The 22,225-nt window shown below is 42.6% G+C and overlaps 1 long non-coding RNA gene across 3 annotated transcripts in view; it reads left to right on the forward strand.

Moving 5' to 3' along the window:
• The window catches only part of LOC111181481 (uncharacterized), a 544,017-nt gene that overhangs the window by 101,049 nt on the left and 420,743 nt on the right, over nucleotides 1-22,225 (forward strand). For all 3 annotated transcript variants that reach the window (XR_016387610.1, XR_016387611.1, XR_016387609.1), the window contains exon 2: nucleotides 11,467-11,589. This is a non-coding gene — a long non-coding RNA (uncharacterized LOC111181481). The remainder of the gene's footprint in view (nucleotides 1-11,466; nucleotides 11,590-22,225) is intronic.

Here is a 22,225-nt window from a genome sequence, read left to right on the forward strand (position 1 = left end):
ACCTTGGAGGAGGAAGGCGGGGAGTAGATATTTTTGAACAGCAGAGTCTAAGTTACCCCAGGAGGAAAGCTGAATATATGTGTGTGTATATATATCCCTGCCTCCTAAACACATTGGCACCCATGCAGTCAGGGAAGTCTCTGAAGTGCTGAAAGACAGCGCTTGGACATCCCACATATGTGGACAGGCCAACAAACAGAATCCTGAACAGTGTTCAGCTGTTTCAGCACTAAAGCTTGCCTTGTAGTAACTTCTTCTGCTCTTTATGCTGGCCTCTCCACGTTAATTCAGGTCACTATCTGTTAAAAAGTGAGACAAGACAGTGTTTCAAATAAAAATGTTCTCTATGAAATATTTAAACATGGTTAAAACTACCAGCAAGAGGGAGTTGAATGTTTTATGTGATAACTGGTGCTCAAATCTTGGTTCCCTTTGGGTAGGAAAGGAGGAACAGTGGTGGTAAAACCTATGCCCTGTGGTTGTTACTCAGCCACCCAGAGGAATTTGAGGTGGATTTTGTCCCTACACCCAAAGCCAAACACCCGTGCTGAGATGTTGTATTATCTCAGTTTGTTCAACGAGAGGAACGGAAGTTAGAGTTTCTAGTACCTGTGACTCTAAGGAAAGGATTGAGGAAGCGGGTAGGTGTGTTAGTATTTGAGGATCTACCACAGGTTAGAGACATTGGCTCAGAGAGGTAATGTAATTTACCTGAGGCCTCACGGTTAGAAAGAGGTAAGCCAGGATTCAAATTCCAAAAGCCTACGTAACGGTGCTTCTTTCCACACTTCAGTGACTGGAAGCTCTCTGTTTACAGAGCAGGTTGTATAGACGGCTCACGTTTGTAGCGATGACCTTGTACTGACCTTTGGGCTCGTCAGAACTTCTAACAGGACTAATCATCAATCTCTTGCCTCTGGCAGCTCTTAGCGCCTCCTTAATCTTTTCCGGGCTGGTTCCTTCAACTCCTTCTCAGGTGACACAGTATTCACTTTCAGTTACCCTGGTTATCTTTTTTGTAGGCGAACTCTAGCCTTTCTCAGGTAGAAAGGAACCAAAAGCCAGAAGAATCCTCAAAAAGAGAGGCAAGCCCACTTGCTTCATCTTGGTTCTACGAGGACCAGGAGGTGTGGGCAGCCCCTAGTCCATCACGCTGCACGGGAAGTCCCCCGGGGGCAGGGGCTGCATGTGTCCATGAGCTGCTGGACTCCAGCCCTGGTTTGGATGCTCAACAGAATTGAAATAATCGAGTCTGACATCACTTGCTTCTCTATGGCTATTTATTAGCCAGATATTTATCACACCACTTAAGGAAGAGACATCGAAAAGGGAGGGTAAGCCGAGAGGGGACCCGAAGTGATCAAATTCCCCACCTCACTCCCTCGCCCCCTGATGAGTATGTGATGGGAGATGGTAACCAGTTAGTCCTGGAACATCTCAAGAATATGTTTGCACTGCTAAGTAGTCATGGTGTGGATTAAATGTAGGTCCTATAAGGTGTGGATTTATGAATAAACATGCAAGATAGAGAACACAAAGACAATTGAAAAGAAGAAAAATTGCATGCTTCAAGGAAATTCAGTGAGGAAATGAATTTGCTCTCTCTCACAAACACAAAATCTCTGTGGCTTGATTTACACTATATAACAATATATTATCTTGTTTTGGGAAGAGCCTTTCCCGTTTCTCTTGGTGTTTCAACTAGATCCACAACTTTCCATCCTCTTGAGCACGTGACTGCTTGGAGCATCCAGTTTTGAAGAAGTTGTGTTTGTCCTAAATGCAGCAGTCAACACTTCGAAAGGGGATTTTGGCAAAGCTCTATGTCACAGGTCAAATTTGTGCCCCTGTCTCCAATTCAGATGTTGAAGTCCTAACCTCCGGTACATCAGAATGTGACCCTATTGGAGGTAGGGTCTTTAAGGGCTGTGAGGCTGTAATGAGGTCATTAGGTTGGGCCTTAATCCAATACCACTGGTGTCCTTGTAAGAAGAGGAGAGTAGGACACAGACACACACAGAGAGGGAAGATGATGTGAAGAGACACAGGGGGAAGACGGCCACCCACGAGTCAAGGAAAGAGTTCTGGAACAGGTGGTCCTCTCACAGCCCACCGGGCGACCAGCCCTGTCAACACCTCCATCAGACTTCTAGGCTCCAGACTGTGAGACAATACATTTGTGTTGTTTAAACCTCCCAGTTTATGGTCCTTGGTTACAGCAGCCTGGGCAAATGAGTACACCCCATTCAGAAATACATACGTGCACCAGATAAGAGAGGGAAAGGGAGAAAAGTAGAAAGGGATTAGTTTGGGAGAGTTTGATTATCTCACAATCTGTGTGGATATGATTGTGGCTGACCTTGCATGTGGAGCAAGGATACTTGATGATGTGTCCTGCATGGGTCATCGCACTGAGGGTTTGGTTTATTTCAAATATATAAGAATATCAACGATCAGCTCAAACTTAAAAATAATTCTACAATGAGGTAATTTTCATTGTTTAAAAAAATTTTGTTTTCATTTGGAATATTGCAGTCCACAAAAGCATGGTGGAGATGCCAAAGGGAAAAGTGTTTCTTCTTGGTGAGAATTTCCATGTATTTGGCCCTCCTGCCACCTGGTGGAAGCCCCCAGCCCGATACCTTCACAGGGACAGGGCTGGCTGGCTGAAGGGAACCCTAGGCCCGCTCAAAGCAGCCGCTGTGAACTCCTTTGGGTGGGGATTTGGTCGGGCTATTTTTTTTTCTGCTTCCTGTTAAGATGAACTGCCAGTAGGTGTTATGTCCAGACAACTACCTTGTGGAAGCCCAGAAAAAGCTGCAAAATAGAATGGAGGCTAATCTCCTTGAAGTGGCTTGTCGGGGCTTCTAAGGTCAGTGTGGAGGCGCTGGAGTCCACGGCGCCCCCAGAGCTGAGTGGGGTTGTGGGAGTGCCAGGGCGCCTGCCCTGCCTGCCCCCGCGCACACTGGGAAAGCACAAAAAGCCCTCTGTCCACGGCAACCTGTGAACTGGCTTTCATCATTGGCGCCGAAGACCCGGCACTCTTAGGTAATAAAGGACACGGACATCGGTCCGGAGGGAGAAGACTCCAGTTCCAGAATGTCCCTTTGTCCAGAAACAGCTGTGTGGAATTCAAGACTATCCAAGGATGTAAAGATCACAGGATCTCTTTCTTTCATTGTCTACTTGTTCGTCCTGGCACCTCACTGTGCTTCTGCCATCAGTGGAGCTGCCCACCACGGTGAAGGCATGAGACCTTAGGTTAAAGATTTATTCTTTTCTGCGGAGCCTCGAGTCAGTTGTTAACCCTCTCCTTACCTTTCTTTCATTTAAAAATTTTTATTAATTTTTTTTGGAAATCTACATACAAAAAGGTATATAAATCATAATGGTTGATTTAAAGGGCAGTAAAGCAAACAACACCCATGCACCCATCTTTTTTTTTTTTTTAACATCTTTATTGGAGTATAATTGCTTTACAGTGGTGTGTTAGTTTCTGCTTTATAACAAAGTGAATCAGCCGTGCACCCATCTTTAACTTCAAGAATAGATGCTTTCTTCTTTCAGGGATATTATAGTAACATTAGTGGAATCTTATTTCTCTTTGGGATACAATCTTTTGACATGGCTGTGTTATCTAGTCAAGCTATGAGGCTCAGAGGATAATAGGGTATGAGAATAACTAACTTGGGTGTTGGGATATGTCCTCCCACCGGTGTACCAAATAACAGCAAACAAAGGAATCACTGCAGCCAATCTCTTTGTTAGTTGCATGAATGCATGTAGCCCACTTAAAAAAACAAAGAAACAAACAAAACTCTGTTTCAGCGTCAGTAAGGATGTAACTGTAGATTGATTCATCCATCCATCCAATATTTATTTGTAATTCATTAATCAAATGCCTATTGCATGCCTACTGTGTACTAGCCACTCAATAAACAGACCCAACAGGGGTGGGAAGAGGATGGGAAAAAGGGGCAGGAGCAGAGCTCTCTAGAAGAGAAGCCTTCATCCTTCCCCTGAGTCAAAGATTTTTGACCCTTTTCTCACGGACATGAGAAATTTTGACTTGGTCCCAGTAGGCAAATTATAAGTCTCATATTACAAAGTCAGCTATGTCACTTCTTGGCTCTAACTAATTAGAAAGGTTTGTCTTGTTAGATTCTCAGCTCTTTCACCTCCCCTGCCCCATATTCTTCAATGGAGTACAACCTCGAAAAGGACCCTAACCCACACTGTGCCCGTGTGTATTCTGTTGCTGTCTCAGCCCTAGCAGAGGAGGAGCTCCACTTTCAGCTGGGCCTGGACAGGGAAGTGTATGAACACAGTGACTCTATGCAGTGACGATTCTGGGGAATGAGGTAACCAGCAGATCTTCTGCCCCATGGAAGCTGGGGATGGGATCAGATACAGCTTATGGGGCAAGGAGAGTGGAAGTGGGTTGAATATTATGAGCTCAGGTTTCCCTAGTTTAATTGTTCTCTTTGAGGGAACAAAGGATGGGACCACATTCTTTGATGTATGTGTTGTGTATTGGGCCCAGTGCTAGGCCCAAGGACTTGACCAAGTCCCCCTAGGTAGCTATTCTTCCCATTTTACAGAAGAGGAAACGGAAGCTCTGAGAAGTTAAATGTTATGTCCAAGGCTTCACAGCCCAGAAGTGCTGCACCTGTTATTTGAACCCACTCTTCATTCACAATACTGCTCAGCCCCTTGTTTAGGGGTTGACAGCCCTTGATAGCACTGTCCCGGAAAGTGCCATGACAAGTCACCCTGTTCAGCACTATGCATGGCTGCCTCAGAGGTGCCTGCCCACGGCTCTCTGCTGCTCAGGCATGGGGCGGGAGGCAGGGCTGATTCAGGACAGAATGGCAGATTGGTCAAGCTCTCCATTTTCTTAGCCCCCCTCTCACCCTCTTCCTTCTCAGTATTTCCTCCTCTTTGAGGGGTCCAGTGCCCAGGCACAGTGGGGAGTCTGTGAACTTGAGATGGAACCCCAGCTCCACAGCTAACTGTGAGATTTTAGGCAAGCCTCAGTTTCCTCATCTGTAAAGATAACATCAGCGGGGTCTCCCGTGCATGAGAAATAGACGTTCTAGCCACAGATCCTGGCATACAGAGCAGAAACTCACCTCGTGGGACTCACTTTTTCTTACATTTATCCCCTCCTGCATTGCTTGTGGATCCTGTCCTCCCTTCCCACATTAGCACTTCTGTCCAAGGTTGCATCTCCGTGTCTCTCCCCTGATCTTGCTTATTCTTCCTGAAGCATTTGGGACAGTTTGAAGTGGAATGGGCAGCTCCCTCTAGGAACATGATTTCATTTTAAAAGGAATACTCTAGAAATAATAACAGACCAAAGAATGAACCTCTAATGGTGACACTATGGTAAAATGATGGTTTAATGAAGAAGATATCTGTGGGCAGATGGACCTTTGCTGATTCCTGAAATCTTGATGACAAGCCCTTTGATGCTGGTCCAACACGGGATCCATCCTGTCCTCTGTACTTGGTGTCACATGTGACAGTGTTGATGGAAGTTGGAGAAAATATAACCAAGGAACCATTTTAAATCTGGAGCCCATTTACCCTGCTTTTATACTTTCTCTGTTGCTGTGTTTATTGTATGGTGTGTATGTATTGTATTGTAGGTATCTGTCATTATATTACTAGAGAACTTCATGCATTAATACAGCTAAAACCATCAAACTAGAGGATTGCCGAAATAGGAATTCATTTCTCGGTAAAAATGTCATGTACTTAACAGGTGCTGATATCTTGTAGCTAACTGCTCACTTTACCCCCACCTGAATGGTTATTAGGGCCAAATTACAGTGCATGATCCTTTAGCAGTTACTCTGTTTGGGCACATAATGACGAATCTCCGGAAGTGTACATCTGACTGTGAGACCAACCAATCTTTAAACCCATAGACTCCAGATCAATTTCTTTTAACTAGTAAGCAAATAGTGGGAGTTTTTGTGTGTAATCACTCTTGAGAGAGACACAAATGCCTGGAATTGCTTTGGGAAATTAATCACACACAGGCGAGCACGCACACACACACGTAAAATGCCATTAAAGGTTACAATCTCTGACTTTTCATGATAGAGAGTCTTAAAATTGACTGGAACTTTAGGGACTATCTAATCTAAGTTCTTCACTTTAGAGTAGAGAAACTGAGGTTCAGAGAGGGGAAGGAAAGCCTGAGTTTTCTCAGCTGCTTATGAAAGAGTCAGAGTAAGAACGTAGGTCTTCTCATTCCTTGTCCAGTCATGCACACGTTCATCCTTCCTCCCTTCCTGTCCTCCTCCCTGGATCCCTCCTTCCCTCTCTCCCAAGTTCAAGTTCAGTTTTCTAGCAGTCTCCTCCTAACCACACACCTGGCTCCCTCACGTTCTTCAGGTCTCTGCTCAGCTGTCGCCATATGAGCCAGGCGGTCCCTGAGCACCCAGCACAGAGTAGCATCTCCACTTCTCCATGACACTTACTCCCCTCTTTACTTTATTGCCTGACTGCTCCAGCAAGAATGGAAGCTCCAACTAGAATGTAAGCTTCATGACAGAAAGAACTTTGTTTTGTTCACTGTAAACTCTAAAGCACCTACAACAGCACCTGGTACACAGTAGTTGCTCAGTAAATATCTGTTGAATGAATGGATGAGCATCTATCTACTAGTGACAGGCAGAGGCTGCAGAAACAAGAGTGAGCATATAGAATGTATTCATCCCTAGTAACGTTTCAGTGTTTTTTTTGTCAAACCAACTTGATTTGGTTGCTGTGGGACTAGGTTAGTCTCTGAATAGGCTGTGCCTGGCTAAGAGTTTAGGGACGGGATGATCCCCTAGATAAGACTATGTAGAGATGCAGACCATTGTCCTGTCCTAAGCATGGGAATCTACATGCCATTCGCTGAATGAGTTTTGAATGAGTTTATTCGGAAGGGAAGGCAGAACCGAATTGATGTCTCCCTGGGGAAATTCATAGCTGGGAGCGAAGACTGGTTAGCTCCCAGAGTGGCCACATGATGTCGCTGTTGCTTAAAAATGTAGAGGAGCGAAAACCTTTCTTTTGTGAGGACCAGTTTATGAAGGAAGTTTCAGGAAGGTGGAAGCTAGTTGTTCCAATAAGAGGAACACATTTACGCACTTAAAAGACATTTATAAGCGTAACAACACCTGGCCTATTTCCCAAGGCCACTGTTTTGTGCCTTTATTTTTAATGAACTGTTTTATTTTTGTTTACTATTATTTTTCACTTTACTCAGCAATATATACTGAGGGATTTCTTCTGAAGTCAGAGCACCTGTATGTCTAATATCTTATATGCCCTCAAAGGGTTTTAAAATGTAAGCATTTCATTGAAACATTATAAAACCCAGACGAATAAAGATGACGTGCTCTACATGGAGGCGTATGATGACCTCAGTTTTCTGTACCTGAGGTCATCTCTGAAGACGGCCACCTGTCAACGTAGATTCCATCTCTCTACATTTCCCCAGTCAACGTAGTTTATTTAAAATTTTTCCATTGTCTGTGTTTTTTTGCTTTCTCATTATTCTTCCTTTTTGTTTCTTAAAGAATTTTTATCATTTCAATGATTTATTTTGTTCTTTTAAAAAAGTTCATTCATTCCTCACATTTCCTGGGTGTACCCGTTGTGTGTGTGTGTGAGACCCTCTTCCAGGTACTGCAGAAGACAGAAAGTCGATGAGCGTATCATGTCCATATTTAAGGCTCTTGTAGTCTTGTAAGGTTGTAGGACCAGCTCATAGGAATAATAAGCTGAATGGTTCATGCGTGTCTTCCTACACCTCAAACCTTGTGCCAAGCTCTTTACCTATATCTCATTTACCTCTCATGACACCTCTTGTTAACCCCATTTTACAGGTGGGAAAACTGAGGTTTAGGGAGGTTCAATAATTTACCTAAGTCTAAACAGCTATGTATGCTGGAGCTGAGATTTACATTCTGGTACGTTTGGCCACAGAACCTGAACTTTGCAGATTTTCAGTAATATTAGGCAAAATGAGGTAAATATTAAAAAAAATAGACATTCAGAGTGCTGTGGGAATTCCTGTCTGGAGAGGTTCCATGGAAGAAGTGGCATTTGAGATTGGCTTTGAAAGAGGAATAAAGTTTCCCCTGAGAGATGAGAAGGGAGGCTCAACCAAACAAAGGTTTAGTTCTTGCTCATGATATCTCTAAAGGATAAACCCACAGGGGGTCCTGGTTCCACATGTTGACGCAGGGACCCCGGCTGGAGGGCCTCTGTCTGTAGCTGCATGAGCAGGAGAAGAGAGAAGGTTATGACGTTTGCCTGGATGTGATTCACATCACTCTGCTCGCATTTCATTGGTCAGGACTAGTCACATGGTCTTGCTTAACCACGAGAGGACTGGGAAATATAGGGAAGAGATGGAATGTTGGAGATGGAATAGTCTCTACTATTGTGCTGCCTCCCTGGAAGTAGGGAAGACATGCATTGTTATCCAGATTTAACCAGTGGATAGACTTGGACACAGAACAATGAACTGACTCACTCAAGATTCCATGGCCACCTTGGTCACAGCTACCAAGAGAGGGTGGGATGGGCAACTATTGATGTGACTTTATTTTAAGAGCCTCCTCTCTCCTTTCCCATGTCTGTCTTTCCTCCCATGACTGACTGAAAGAGATAGGAACTCTGTAATTTCAAATGGGTTTCTTTGGCTTAAGCCCTGGATCCTTTGAAAATTAAAATAGTCTTTAGAGAAATATCCTCTTAATCCCGAACCACAGGTTCAAGTCTCTTTTGGAATGATGGGATGGGGGTGGGGGGGCAGGTTTCTAGTACAAATAAAGAAACAAGCATGCAAATAAGATTTTAAAATGACACTCATTCGCCTCTCAAGCTTGGTATTTCTCAACCTTTTCCAGGGGAAGATCAATTTGTAGGAGGGCATATTTCTCTCCTCTACCAGGGGTACCTCTGTACAAACCTATCAACAGTGCTGTGAAAAATAGTCTAACGACTGACCCATTGTTGTCTGCGGTGAATGGAGCATTTGCTTGTTTCAAGTGACATACTAGGTAACTCTCTTCCAAACAGCAGGGTGCTTACCCATGTGAAAAAAAAAAAAAAAAAAAATGAAAGGAACAGCCAGATTTGGTTACTGTCGAAGCCACATGATTCAGAAATATCCTTGATAATGACAGTTGCACAGCTGGATAATTAATCAAAGTATGAGGAGAATATAGAGCACGGTAATGCACACAGCTCCCTCTGGTCTCCACGGGATCAGGCCATCATCTGTTTATTCTCCTTTGGAATGGCTTGAGATTATTCAATTATTCAATAGCTTCCCTCCTTGCTGTGATGGGATGTATGGTTTTTAATTGGCACCAGGGTCTTTCAGTTCCTATGAACTTTGCTAGTCACTCTTGTGATTCCAGTCCCCGGAAGCCTGAATGTTTATCTTTATCTAGAGCTGGGCCCAAACAATGCACCTGGAAGCACTGATCAGCTTCTAAAAAAGCAGTTCTGCCAGGCAGTTGGTAGCAAGATCATGACAAAAATTTGATTTTGGTCTTGTACTTTTTTCTTCCTACCTGCGTTTTTCTTGGCATAGAAGATAGGATTAAAAAGTAATCTATATTTAACATGAAATTTCTCTGCCATTATGGTTAGTTTTGTAAATGCTGTCTTTTCTTAAGCATAAAATTTTAGGTTTTAAGTCAGCTGGTGTATAAATATTTGCCCATCATGGTGTTTCTTGGAAGTGCTTTCTGAAAAAGCGATTCAGTATTTCTAATATATAAAAGCAATGTTTTTTCAAACTTTGGAGAGAGATTATTCTGTTTGTTCAGGGACATTGATTAAGAAATAGGTTACCACCTATTTTAGGGCCTTTGAACATAAAGTTACAATGAAATCTCATTAAGTGGTGAATTTTTTGCCCTCTTTAGTGGAATTTTTCTCCTTGAGTGCAGTTTTCAACCTTCTATATTAATTAACTCAAAATGTTTTTTTCCAGCTCAGTCCCTGAATAGCTCTGTCAGACCATATTCCTAACAAACACTTTCGTGCTAATACTTCACATTACCCCTCTGCCTGATCGTTTTAAGAGTAATAACTTATCACAAGGCCAACAACACGCTCTGCATTTCAAGGCCCTCCTTAACTTGACCTCAGCAAATGACCCTGCCTTTTTTTCTTGCTACCTTTTCAGTTTATCTCCTTCATCTTCTTGTCATCATCGTGAGGTTCCCAGAATGCAGCATCTGTGACCCTGGGAGCTCGTTAACATGAAGAATCTTAGGAGCCACCCAGCCCAGCTGAGGAGACTCTGCACTTTAATGAGTTCCTGAGAATGTTCCAGAGAACATTCCTTTGAGAAGCCAGGCTCCTGTAGCTTCTGGCCACCTTCTTGCCTCCATGCCTTTGCATACACTGTTCCCTCTGTGTGAAATACCATCCCTTCCTCCCTCCACTTAGGTCAATCTCTGTTCATTTTTGGGGGGCTAGTCAGTTGAGCTTACACTTTCTTCCTTATACCAGGTTATGATACATTTTTAAAGTAAGTCTTATTTTGGAGTTAGTTTTTGAAAACAGATCATAAGACAAAAATCACATAGAGTCAAAAGTATCCTTGAAAACATTTTAAGTTGCTCATCAGATGTAGCACATATGTCTTAGGGGTATCTTATTCTGTCTGTTAACACATCTACACATGGTCACAGTTTCCTCCCAAGTCAGACACTTTGCTGTTTCATTGGTTAAATACCAGGTATATTGAACGGCTTGTGTTTAGACATCACATTGTATAGAGAGTATGTCTCCCCCACCTCCAAGTGTATATAGTTGAACTTCCATAAGCTAAATGTGTATAAGAAGTAACTCCCCTGAAGTCAGGTCTGAGAGATGTTACCACTTGTTTTTATTGCCATGTTGAGTTGGATCTGGTCAGAGCAAACATGAACTCTTAGGACTATTTAGAAAAATACGTTTTGGATTCTTCCGAGTTAATTGTGAACCATTCCCTTTGCATTAAAAAAAAGGAACCCAAATACTCAGTGCACTAAAAACTAAGAGAAAAACATTTTCTAAATTAACCATGAAGTTTATTTGTAATGGGAGAGAATCTCTATATAATAAGGAAACAAAACAAGAAGAAAGAGAAGGAGGAGGAAAAGGAAAAAAATCCCTGCATAAAGTTGTAACAGAGAAAAAGACATTTTAGGTAGATTAATGTTGCCTGATAGGAACTGATTAATGTCCCCTCAAAAGTCCCATGTTGAAGCCCTAACCCCCAACGTGACTGTGTTTAGAGATAGAATCGTTAAGGACGTAATTAAGTTTAAATCAAGTCATAAGAGTGAGGCCCTAATCTGATAGGACTGGTGTCCTTATAAGAAGAGGGAGAGACCACAGCTCAGTTAATATCTCTCTCCCCCTCTCCTTTTCTCTCTCTCTCCATCTGCACAGAGGAAAGGCCATGTGATGAAACACTGAGAAGTTCTCAGCAGCCATCTGCAAGCCAGGAAGAGAGGTATCACCAGAAACCAACCTTGCTGGCACCTTGATCTTGGACTTCCAGCCTCCAGAACCGTAAGTAAATACATTTCTGTTGTTTAAGCCATCCACTCTCTGGTATTTTGTTATGGCGGTCGCGTGGTATTTTGTTATGGCGGTCGGTCGCGAGCTGAGACATTCGTTAACTGAAATTAACATTCGTTAATTCTGTCCTGAAGACAGAATGCGTCGATGTTTTCACCTGAGGTCTCATTATTTTGCCTGTGATAATGGTATAACTGCAGTGTTATAATTCATTGTGCAGCTATTGTTCTATCCGTCTCAGAAATTGCTTCCTGCTTGATAACATTTGTGAGCTGAATGGAGTAAAATGACTTACTTATTCTTATAACTGTTTAGATTCTAATTAGCTGCTGTCTCCAAATATTTCCCAGTACACTCAGGGTTTTCAAGTGGATTGAACTACCTAGGTCCTGAAAAAAAGTGATATTGAAATGGAAATCCATAGTTTGCTATGGTAATGATGTTATTGTAGCAGAAGTATGATGGGAATCTTAAATAGTTGTTGCTTGACTTTTTTAGCTAATAAAACATTCTTCCAGTAAATTAGAGCCATACAGGTGGGAAGTCTCCTCCTACAATATAGCCTTCTCAGTGAGGTGCTACGTTCAGAGCTCACATTCTCTTTTTCCTTTAATGAAGAAAAAAAGACTGTAGGAGGTAAAATTCAAAGTTGCTAAAGTTGAAATTTAAGAGAAGTGGAAAATGTGGACCCGAACGTGCTCTTCCTCTAATGAGGAATCCCATCCAGCATTCAGGATTAATGATGAGAAGTGGCCGTCTGAGGAACTTTTGTCAGCTTACGTTTGGTGCATGTACACCTGTTAATGTTGTGTATTTCACAATATTCGGCATCTAATATCCATGGCTGTCAGAGGGCTGAACAAATATTTCACTAGTGTTGTTTTATGGTGGGGTTAAGATGCAGTGGGGGATTTATACAGCTGGGGGGCCCTTAGATTCATTCTCTCTAAATAATGTTTTGTTTCTTTCTTGGTTTGAAATGTGTCCAGGTAGCCATACTGCCAGGGAAAATCACTTCAAGCACATACATGAACATTTTTGTTAAGCATAACATTTCGCTACCCTCCGCTTCTTGAATTAAAAAAATGTAAGACCCAGACTTTGGTTGTTTCAAAAGTATCAGTCCGATAGGGGCCACATGATGGAGTGGAGTGAGCTTTCTGAAAATCAGGAGGCTGGGGTTTTAATTCCATTCCTACTTCTGACTACCTACATGTGGCGCTTAATTTTATGCATCAACTTGGATGGGCCACAGTGCCCAGCTATGTGGTCAAACATTATTCTGGATATCTATATATTGGGTGTTTTTGGATGAGATTAACGTTTACATCAGTGGACTTTGAGTAAAGCAGATTTCCCACCATAATGTGGTGGGCCTCATCCAATCAGGTGAAGGCCTGAATAGCACAAAAGACCAACTTCCCCAAGCAAGAGGGAATTCTGTCAGTAGGTGGCCTTTGGACTTGAACTGCAGTATTGAGTCTTCTCTGGGTTTCCAGTCTGCCAGCCCACCTAGCAGATTTTGGACTTGCCAATCTCTGTAATCACATGAGCCAGTTCTTTAAAATCAATCTCTTTCTCTCTCTGTGCACATCTTATTGGTTCTGCTTTTTGGAGAGTCTTGACTAATACACTGTGTAATTCTGGTCTCATCCTTTCTCCTCTCTGAGGGTCAAGTGTGCAATCTGTAAAGAGAGGAAATAGCACTGTATAACCTCTGAGGTCTTCTAGAGAGAAAACTTTTAAAAACCTGCTAATTTTGAAATGTAAAATTTTTATAAAGAGTAATGAAAGCAAATTCCAGAGGGACATTAGATAAAAATATGAAGACACCTCCTCATTCACTGACATTTTGTTTAAGACTTAGAGGCCGTTTGGTAAGTCTCTGTGATGCTAAAATACACAGATCTCAGTATAGTTGCCCAAACATGAGACATTCTGGCTGAGTTCTGCTGCCAAGGCTGTCTCTTTGGTCACAGTCCTACCCTCCCACCCATCACCACCCTGTGGGAATTCTGTTGCTCTCTATGAGCATTGGTACCCTCCAGGTGCAGGCTCAGACCTCCCAGTTCCTGAGCCAGGCAAGAGGAGCATCAGTTGATCAGACCCCAGCTGGTGTCCAGGCTGGTCACAGCCAGCCATTCCATCACCACTGCTGTTTGCCTATTGTGTGATTATTTCTTTGATTCTTAATCATTTTCCCTGGCAGCAAAATGAACCCGTATTCATTGCACGATAGCACGAAGCAGAAGAAAAATAGTCACCCATTGTAGGCCCTAAAGATAATCCCTATTCACATTTTGATGTATTTTATTCCTTCTCTAATCCAGGTAATAATACAATTTAGCTTTCCTAGCCCTCCCTCTGGAGGATCATCTTGTTCTAGTGTAGTTGCCGGGAGGAGTATTTCTTCATTTCCAGCCTGGGATCAGTTAGGGTCACCAGGTATGGGTGTACAGGTTGCACACTGCAGAGTCTGGAAGGCAACTCATCTTTTCACTGTTGATCCTTTAATTTTCTAATAATCCCACCACAGGCTTTGTGTTTAATGGATTTTCCTGAAGGCTTTCAGTTAATGCAGGGGACTTAGATTATATCCCTGCCCAGAACAGAGAATCAGTTAAAACTGAAGATTAGATGCCACTGTGTTTAAACATTCTGAACAAGGGACTGTTTCTCTCAGGCTGCTTGTTACTTATGCCTAAACTTCTCATCATATTCCTGGGACCAGTTCCTGTCCACTTCTCTTCAGCTAGGACCTCAAAGCTCTAGCTCCTTAGGAGAAAGTTCTAAAATTCCAGTTACTTTGTTATAGGGAACATTTTAATTCTTCTTCTAATCCTATCTTTTCAGACCATGTCCAGGGTACCTTACTTTTCACAACCAAAGAAAGGCCCAGAAAAGTGGTATCTTAAAAGACTGGGGGGACTTCCTTGGTGGCGCAGGGGTTAGGAATCCACCTGCCAATGCAGGGGACGTGGGTTTGAGCTCTGGTCCAGGAAGATCCCACATGCCACAGAGCAGCTAAGCCTGTGCGCCACAACTACTGAGCCTGCGCTCTAGAGCCTGCGGGCCACAACTACTGAGCTGTGTGCCTAGAGCCTGTGCTCCACAACAAGAGAAGCCACCACAATGAGAAGCCCGTGCACCACAACAAAGAGTAGCCCCCGCTCGCCGCAGCTAGGGGAAGCCCGCACGCACCAACAAAGACCCAACGCAACCAAAAATAAAACAAACAAAAAGAGATTGATTCCCTCTCTAAGACAAATTCTCTACTCTCCTCTGTGTGCGTGTATAGATACTCAAAGTGAAAAAAAGGCAGTGTTCTTCAGTTTTTAAATTGGTTTTCATTTTCCTCTCATGTTTGCCTATTTGCTCATGGCAGAAAGTTGGTAAACTTGGCCTGAATCATTGTTTTTGGGATATGTGCACATCAAGCTTTAAATTGACTACCAGGGTTGTTTCATAGTGGTTGGGGAGGATCCATGGGCTGGTCCTCATGCTGTCTTTGGGAATTCTTCTGGCTTTTTCAAAGATGTGTGTTGTCTCTGCTGTTGTGTCATTAGAGTGAACCATGAGGTACCAGCTGGTGTGACTCAGCTTTTGGTGTTGGCAGGGTTGGGGGTCCTCCGTTCGCTGGCTCAGCCCCACCTCAGCTCTGCCGTGCTGCAGATCCTCTGAGGCTTGGCCACCAGCCATTCAGGAGCCGGCCTAGCCTTTTCAGTCCTCAGCTCCATTCCGGGGTCACCTTGCAACTCCTCCTGGCCGGGATGCTGGCCATGATCTGCATCCTCCCCTGGGAGCATGCAGGAGCATCTGGAGCATGGCTCCTGTGTCAACCTGAAGCCCAGGGAGACCCAAGGCCCTACTTCCTGATCTTGCTCTATATGCCACACTGCAATTTGGGTCCTTCTGTGGCTCCTGGGTGGGCACGGGGATGCCCAGGGACTAGGGTGGCCAGATTTAGCAAATACAAATACTGGATGCCCAGCTAAATTAGAATTTCAGATAAACAATGAATACTTTTTAGTATTATTAAGTATGTAATATTTGGGACATACTTACACTCAAAATTATTTGTTGTTAATATGAAAATAAAATGTAACTAGGAATCCTGTATTTTATCTGGCAACCCTACTAGGGACCCAAGGGGACAGAGGGGTTCAACCTCTCCTCCGGTTTCCTTTCTCATTTCCTTTGCATGGAATGAAGGTCTGCAGGCAGGCTCTGTAGTCTGATGAGTTCCTGCTGAGTTTGCCCTTCCCATTTGAGAATTTTTGTTTTAAATCTAAGCTTATTGATAAATTAGGGTTATATTGGAAAGAGTTTTATATCGACATCCTTTTCATTTCGCACAGTAATTTTTTCCAAAGTGTGATTTTTTAATGGCTCATGAATTTCACATATGGCTTGATTTTTGACTGGGCTTATGATGTTTTAATTCACAAGTGTTTACTGAGCAGCTCTTACGTGCTGAAGTGTTGTTTTGGTGGTGAACAAGTCAGAATAGACCTTCTGTGGCAGTCGGGAAGACAGACAATAGAGATAAGTAAGGTTCAGCTCGTGATGGGTGCTGTGTGGACCACAAACCAGCGAGAGTGACAGTATGGGGTGAGAGTGGGGACAGTAGATGTGCCCACCACCTTTGGCCTCAATTGATTGGTTCAGGGAGAGACACATGATTGAAACTGGGCCAATAAGAATCTTTCCTTGGGCCAAGAGAGAGGTCGAGGTAGTCTGTCTGAGAGCAGCATTTGCAAGATGCAAAATTCAAGCACTGGTGGTGGCTGTGTTTACCGTTACATGAAGAAATAAGTGGTGAGAGAGAATAAAGACATCATGCAGATAAAAGCGGTGATGAGGGACAAGAGTCTTGGAGGTGTTTTAGTTTCTGCGTTCAGATGTTCCTGATACCCCTGGCGCCCACCCCCCACCCCACCATCTCCCTGCCTTTCCAATTTGGGTGTTCAGCCCTTCCTGAAATCCTATGAGTCATAAATCATATTTTTGCTTAAGCTGTTTGATTTGAATTTCTATCATGATAACCTGTAGCCCTGACTAATATTAAACGGAAACACAATAGAGAAAATAATTTATAACAGCTATCCATACCCAGACCCATCCAGGGTTCTCTCTGTCTACCTCCATGTGCTAAAGATAACTTGTCTCTCTCTCCCTAAATGTTTCTACTTCTCCATACATCATTATTAACCCAAATGGATCCTCAGATTCAGAGAAATGAGTGGGTTTTTTTGTTTTAACAAATCTTTTCAAAGACTTCAACTTAGTTTTCACAGAAACAACAATTCTACCTCTTTTCCTGTTTACAAGTCATATGGTGTACATGTGCACGATATAAACATATTAATAACAAACACACAGACTGTTCCTGGCATTCTGCTACTGGAGTGTGTAGCCTCTTGGCCTCTGGGCTTCAGCATGCCATGGTGAAGAATTTTTATTTTAAATCTGTGCTTATTTATAAATAAATAATGGCATCAGTGAGAATGCTTTACAGAGAAAAGTCAGCTGGGGGAGGATGGTTAAAAGAGCTTCAGCTGTATCTGACCCTAGCCTGGACTTCCCATCGCTGTGCAGTTCTCGTGATTTCTAGATTTATGATGGTGATAACTCTGGGGACCCCACCATCAGACTTCCTGCCTTCCTGGCCTCTCCTGAGAGGCCTCTGGCCATTCCCCAGTCTTTCTCATCTTCATTTCCAGCTTCCTGTTCTCCTCTGGGTGGTGCTGGTGATCTGAGGGCAGAACCCACTCTCTCTGGACTGGCCATCTACTGGGGCAGCTGTAGAGGGGGCCCAGTGTAGGGATGCCATCCTCTGTCTCCCTACATCTTCATTAAAATCCACTATTCCTTGCATGAGTTGTTTTCGATTTTCTGCAAAGAGAGAAGAGGGCAGAGCCCATATCTGATATTAATGAGATGTGAAGGGGATGGGTGTGGGCAGAAGAGGTAGGTGGTAGGTTGATCCATAAACTGAACTAACCAATGGAAGCAGGGGCTTAGGGCAAAGGTGACTAGTAATCCATAGGAGCCCTGGGGTAGACAATGAACTTCTTACAAGTATGAAATGGGAGTTGAAGACATCTCCTCTAGAGCTTAAGAGGTATGGAAACCCCAATAGTATCTGATTACCTAGGATAAACTAAATTTCTTTCCAAAATACATTCTTTTTCCCTGATATCATCATTTTAATTCAGGCTTAGAGACTTTAATCAGACAATAATCTGAATTACGGTCCATCCATCTTATCATGTACCCTCGAAATTATTATGTCTCTTCTCTCTGGTTAACTAAAGAATAAAAACCCATCCAGAATTCAGCTGTCATCAGCGACAGTGTGGTTAGAATCAAATGGCATTAATGGGTTTCTTTTTCTTTATTAGTTCTTTAGTGTCCACAAAATTGCCCCCACAAGTATACGCTGCCTTGAAGCATTCATGTTTGGAAGAACATGGTAGGCATGTTTGCAGTTCATGACCAGCCCGTGCTCAGTTCTTTAAAAGCGCCCTTTGGTCCTGGCTGGAAGAGTGGGCCTTGTGGCCATGTATAGACCAGATGGCCTAGTTTCCCCAGCCTGATTGGATGAGGGGTAGGCACCTGACCCATGCTGAGAGAATCAGATTCTTTCTCTCAAAATACTAACTATAAAACTCTGAAACAGCTCAGGCAGTGGTGATTGCTGGGATGGAAGGTCTTAGAGGTTCGGGGTCCTGGACAGCCATGATACTGCACTCACGAGAGAAGAGAATCTGTGTGGGTGAATCGGAGCAGTGTGGAATTTTATAGGAAAAGGTATTTTCTTCTCAGAATGAGGGAGGCAATAAAATTAGGAATCAATTATGTGAGCAAATATGGTATAAATTAAAAACATGCCCTTCTTAGGAGGCAAGTGTGTGGATAAAGATGTTATTATTATAAAATATCTAATAATAAAGGGTAAAAATGACATTTGGCTATTTTTGAGATTAGGTACTGCATTAAAAAAAACTTTAAACAATGTCTTGTATGCAGTCAGTAGATTCATAAAGTTAATTCTAGAACGGAGTATTTAGTACAGAGATCATCCAGCACTACAAGGCCAAACCTCACCCATGCCTACCACTTACGGTTAAACTCCTTAATATGGCCTCATGGGCTTCTGTCACTGGGACCAAATTTTCCCTTCCAGCCTCACCACTCATTCCCCCTTTGTGGGCATTCTGTACTCTGCTCACACTGGAATACTTGCCATTTCTTGAACATGCTGTATATTTTGTCCTGGGTCTTGGAAGATGAGTCTTGGCAGAAATGGTAACGTGGGTAATGAGAAAATAAACTCAGAGTTGGTCCAAGTCAAAAGCTAAAAGCTGACCCCTACTGTGGGCTCAGTTGGGAGACAGAAGTGATTAGCCTAATAAGCAGATCCGGGTTCCAAGGAATGATTTTAGGCTAAAACCACAAGGGTGTCCTCTTGAACCTTAAGATACTTCTATTTAGATAACAGCACATACACCTCATTTTCCCCATATAATCTGCATAACACATGAGTGATATATTTTGAAAAATCCATAAGAACAATCAGTTCCTTGCTGCTAACTTAATTTTTACTTTGATGGGCCAGGATTGAGGTATCTATCATTCTCTTGTCTATCCGTTCTCCCAGGTCATTTTTGTCAGCTGTCTGACCCTCTACACCAGCTTGACCTTTATTTCTTCTTGGGATGCTGGTGCTGCTCACTCTGAGCTTACTGGATGGTTCTAAATAGCCTCTTTCCAGTAGATCCTCCCATTCCTGACCTGCTGTGAAATTGCCAAGCTCTGTAGCTCTTCAATTTCCTCTTTTATTTGAGTAGATCTCCACAGACATTTAAAAAGGACACACAGTCCTTTCAAAGCTGTGTATCCAGTTTCTAATTCACTACTTAAGAGCTACACTCTGGGTGGCTGTGACAAGCTGAGTTCTCAGCCCTCAACAAATTTTAGACAGCATTTTAAACAGCCCTCCCTACATTAGGGATTAATAACTGCGCTTCCTTTTCTAAGTAATCATTTATTTGTAAACATTAATGTGTGTAGTATTTTGACCACTAAAAATTTTTTTGTTCCAGAAGTATATTAGAAATACCTGAGTAGTATAATACTGAGATAGATTTGAAAATGAACATATTTTCTTGAAGGGAGATGAGGCAGAAAGAAAATGATTTACTCCAGAATTCACTGAATCCATAGTTAATTATGTACTGCCTTGTGACAATTCTCCTATTGTTTATTTCTTCGTTCATTCACCTGTTCATTCATTCATTCATTGAATATTTCTACCCATCGCCATCTGGGCATTAGAGGTATCCCTGGACCCACCGGGGGTGTAATACCAACAACAACAATAACAACAATAGCAATATAATAAGAGACAATGTTTGTTGAGTTCTTATTATGTGCCACACATACACTAATGATTTTAGATGCATTATAGCAATTCATCCAAACAACCCCACATCACAGATGGGAAAGCACCATTACGTGATAGAGATTAAATAACGTGACTCAAAGTCACACGGTTAGGATATGGGAGAGCTGGTGCCTGACTCCAGAACTCTTACCTTCCACCAGTATATACTCATCTGAATAGGACCAGCTCAGGGCCTGAAATAAGCCCGAGTCCCTTTAACACTGACTTGACTGGGTCTCGGCCATTAGCCTCAGCAGCAGGCCACTTTCTCCAGCACCTGTGAAGGTCTAGGGCAAAGGTGTACACTCAGGTCTTAGTTTCTTCTGACTTGCTGCCTGCTCTGGGTTATGGGGCCATTAGACCCCTCTATTCCAGTGCTGATGCTGTACTCAAAAGCATTTGCTGATTTGACTGTCTTTGTGAAAATTTCCAGACAAGGTTCATTCATTTTCTGAGCTCCGCCTTTTTTCTTATCCCGTGAAATGATATCAGCTCTTGCACACTTAACATCTGAACTTGGAAACTATCAGGACCCTGAAAAAGCATAGGGCAGCTCACTGTGGAGATAATTTCCAGTTTCTGTTAAAATTCTCACTTTCTTTAGTTCATTGAGCCTGGAGACAAAGATGAAGTCAGTGTATCAAGGTGAAGGGTTATCATCAAATACTGAACCTGTGGCCGATTCTCCATATTCTGAGCCAGATTTCACTATTCTCTTCTCTCCTCCTCAAAGTTAATAAAGCATTTCTGCCCTTTCATTTCTTCCTTAAAAATCTTTTATACTTAGAAAAAATATAACGAGTCATGAGAGAGTGTTATCCCCAAAGAATGTGTAAGACTAGACCTAGTTGGGGAAGGTACGTTAATTTGGTGAGGAAGTGTCTTTGAGAGGACTGAATCTATATCTAGTAAATCATGAATGAGATACCAAGTGACTGTTGATGGATTGTGTAAATTTATTTAGAAAGACAGAGAAAAGCCTAAATTTAAATTTGGAATAGAAAGAATTAAACATTTAGGATGGCTTGTTCTGTTCAGACTGCTATGATAAAATACGAATGAATAGGTGGCTTATAAAGCCAACAGAAATTTATTTCTCACAGTTCTAGAGGCTGGAAAGTCCAAGATCAAGGTGCCGACAGTCTGCGGCGAAGAGAACTGAGCAGATCGGCAAGGCGGATCTGAAGAGAGAGACTTGGAAATCTCAGCTTATTTAGTTTCCACGGGGCCCAGCTACACCTTTACCACTACCTCTATTACTCTTGTTGCTGTTAGTACCAGTTAGCCTTTATTAAGTAATTACTGTGTTCCAAGCACTAGGCTAATCTCTTGACGTGCGTTTGATAGTCTCCATAGCTGTATGACTGGGGCACTCTTATTATCTCCATTTTATATGTGAAGAAACTGAAGCTCCGAGGCGGCAGGTGAGTTACTTCAGGACACCAGTTAGTAAATGACGTAAGAACTTGAGGTAGGCTGAACTCTTTGCAAATGGGCCCCATCATATTACTCCACATCCTTAAAATATCCTTGTGATAAACTGGCTTTGTCGGGTACCTGTTCCTTACAGCCAGCAGATACCTTAGGTGGCTGGCTAATGGAGCTCTGACTGGAGGCAGCAGGGTGAGGTAGTTCTCTATCTTTCTATTATTATATAAAACTGCAGGCATTTTAAATAGAATCATAGCAAAATAAGCCATCTCTTGAAAATGTTCAGAGTTAAACGTCCACGTAAGTGTTTTGGTTTGAATATTCATTTCTTGAGTTGTATGAATAAAATGAGGCATCTGCCCTTTGTGAGCATCTGAGCTCTGGCCAGAGAGGCAGGAGTTGGGTGGGGCTGGTACAGAGTTAATACAAAGAGTGCACACATACACATGCACACTGAGTACTGTCTGCAAATTCAATAAATCCTACCCTCTGTGCACACGTGGACCATGTGTTCTAAATATATGTAGAGGTAGTTAATATCAACAAAAGAAAGATTCATGTAAAGTAGTCACTGAATTCATACTAGCTTTTTGTCGTATGTTGTCTATATCTACAGACACTCTGGGGTTATATGTCTTCCCTTTTTATGAAATTTAAGTAAGTAGATCCTCATAATCAAAGGTTGAGAATCACTATTGTAAATTATGCCAGAAGAGTAACCAAGTGTTTATAACGGGAAGGCAGATG

Source organism: Delphinapterus leucas, chromosome 14, assembly GCF_059928025.1.
Source record: "Delphinapterus leucas isolate spDelLeu-1000000601 "Yukka" chromosome 14, BTC_Dleu_Yukka2, whole genome shotgun sequence".
NCBI classification, from domain to species: domain Eukaryota; kingdom Metazoa; phylum Chordata; class Mammalia; order Artiodactyla; family Monodontidae; genus Delphinapterus; species Delphinapterus leucas.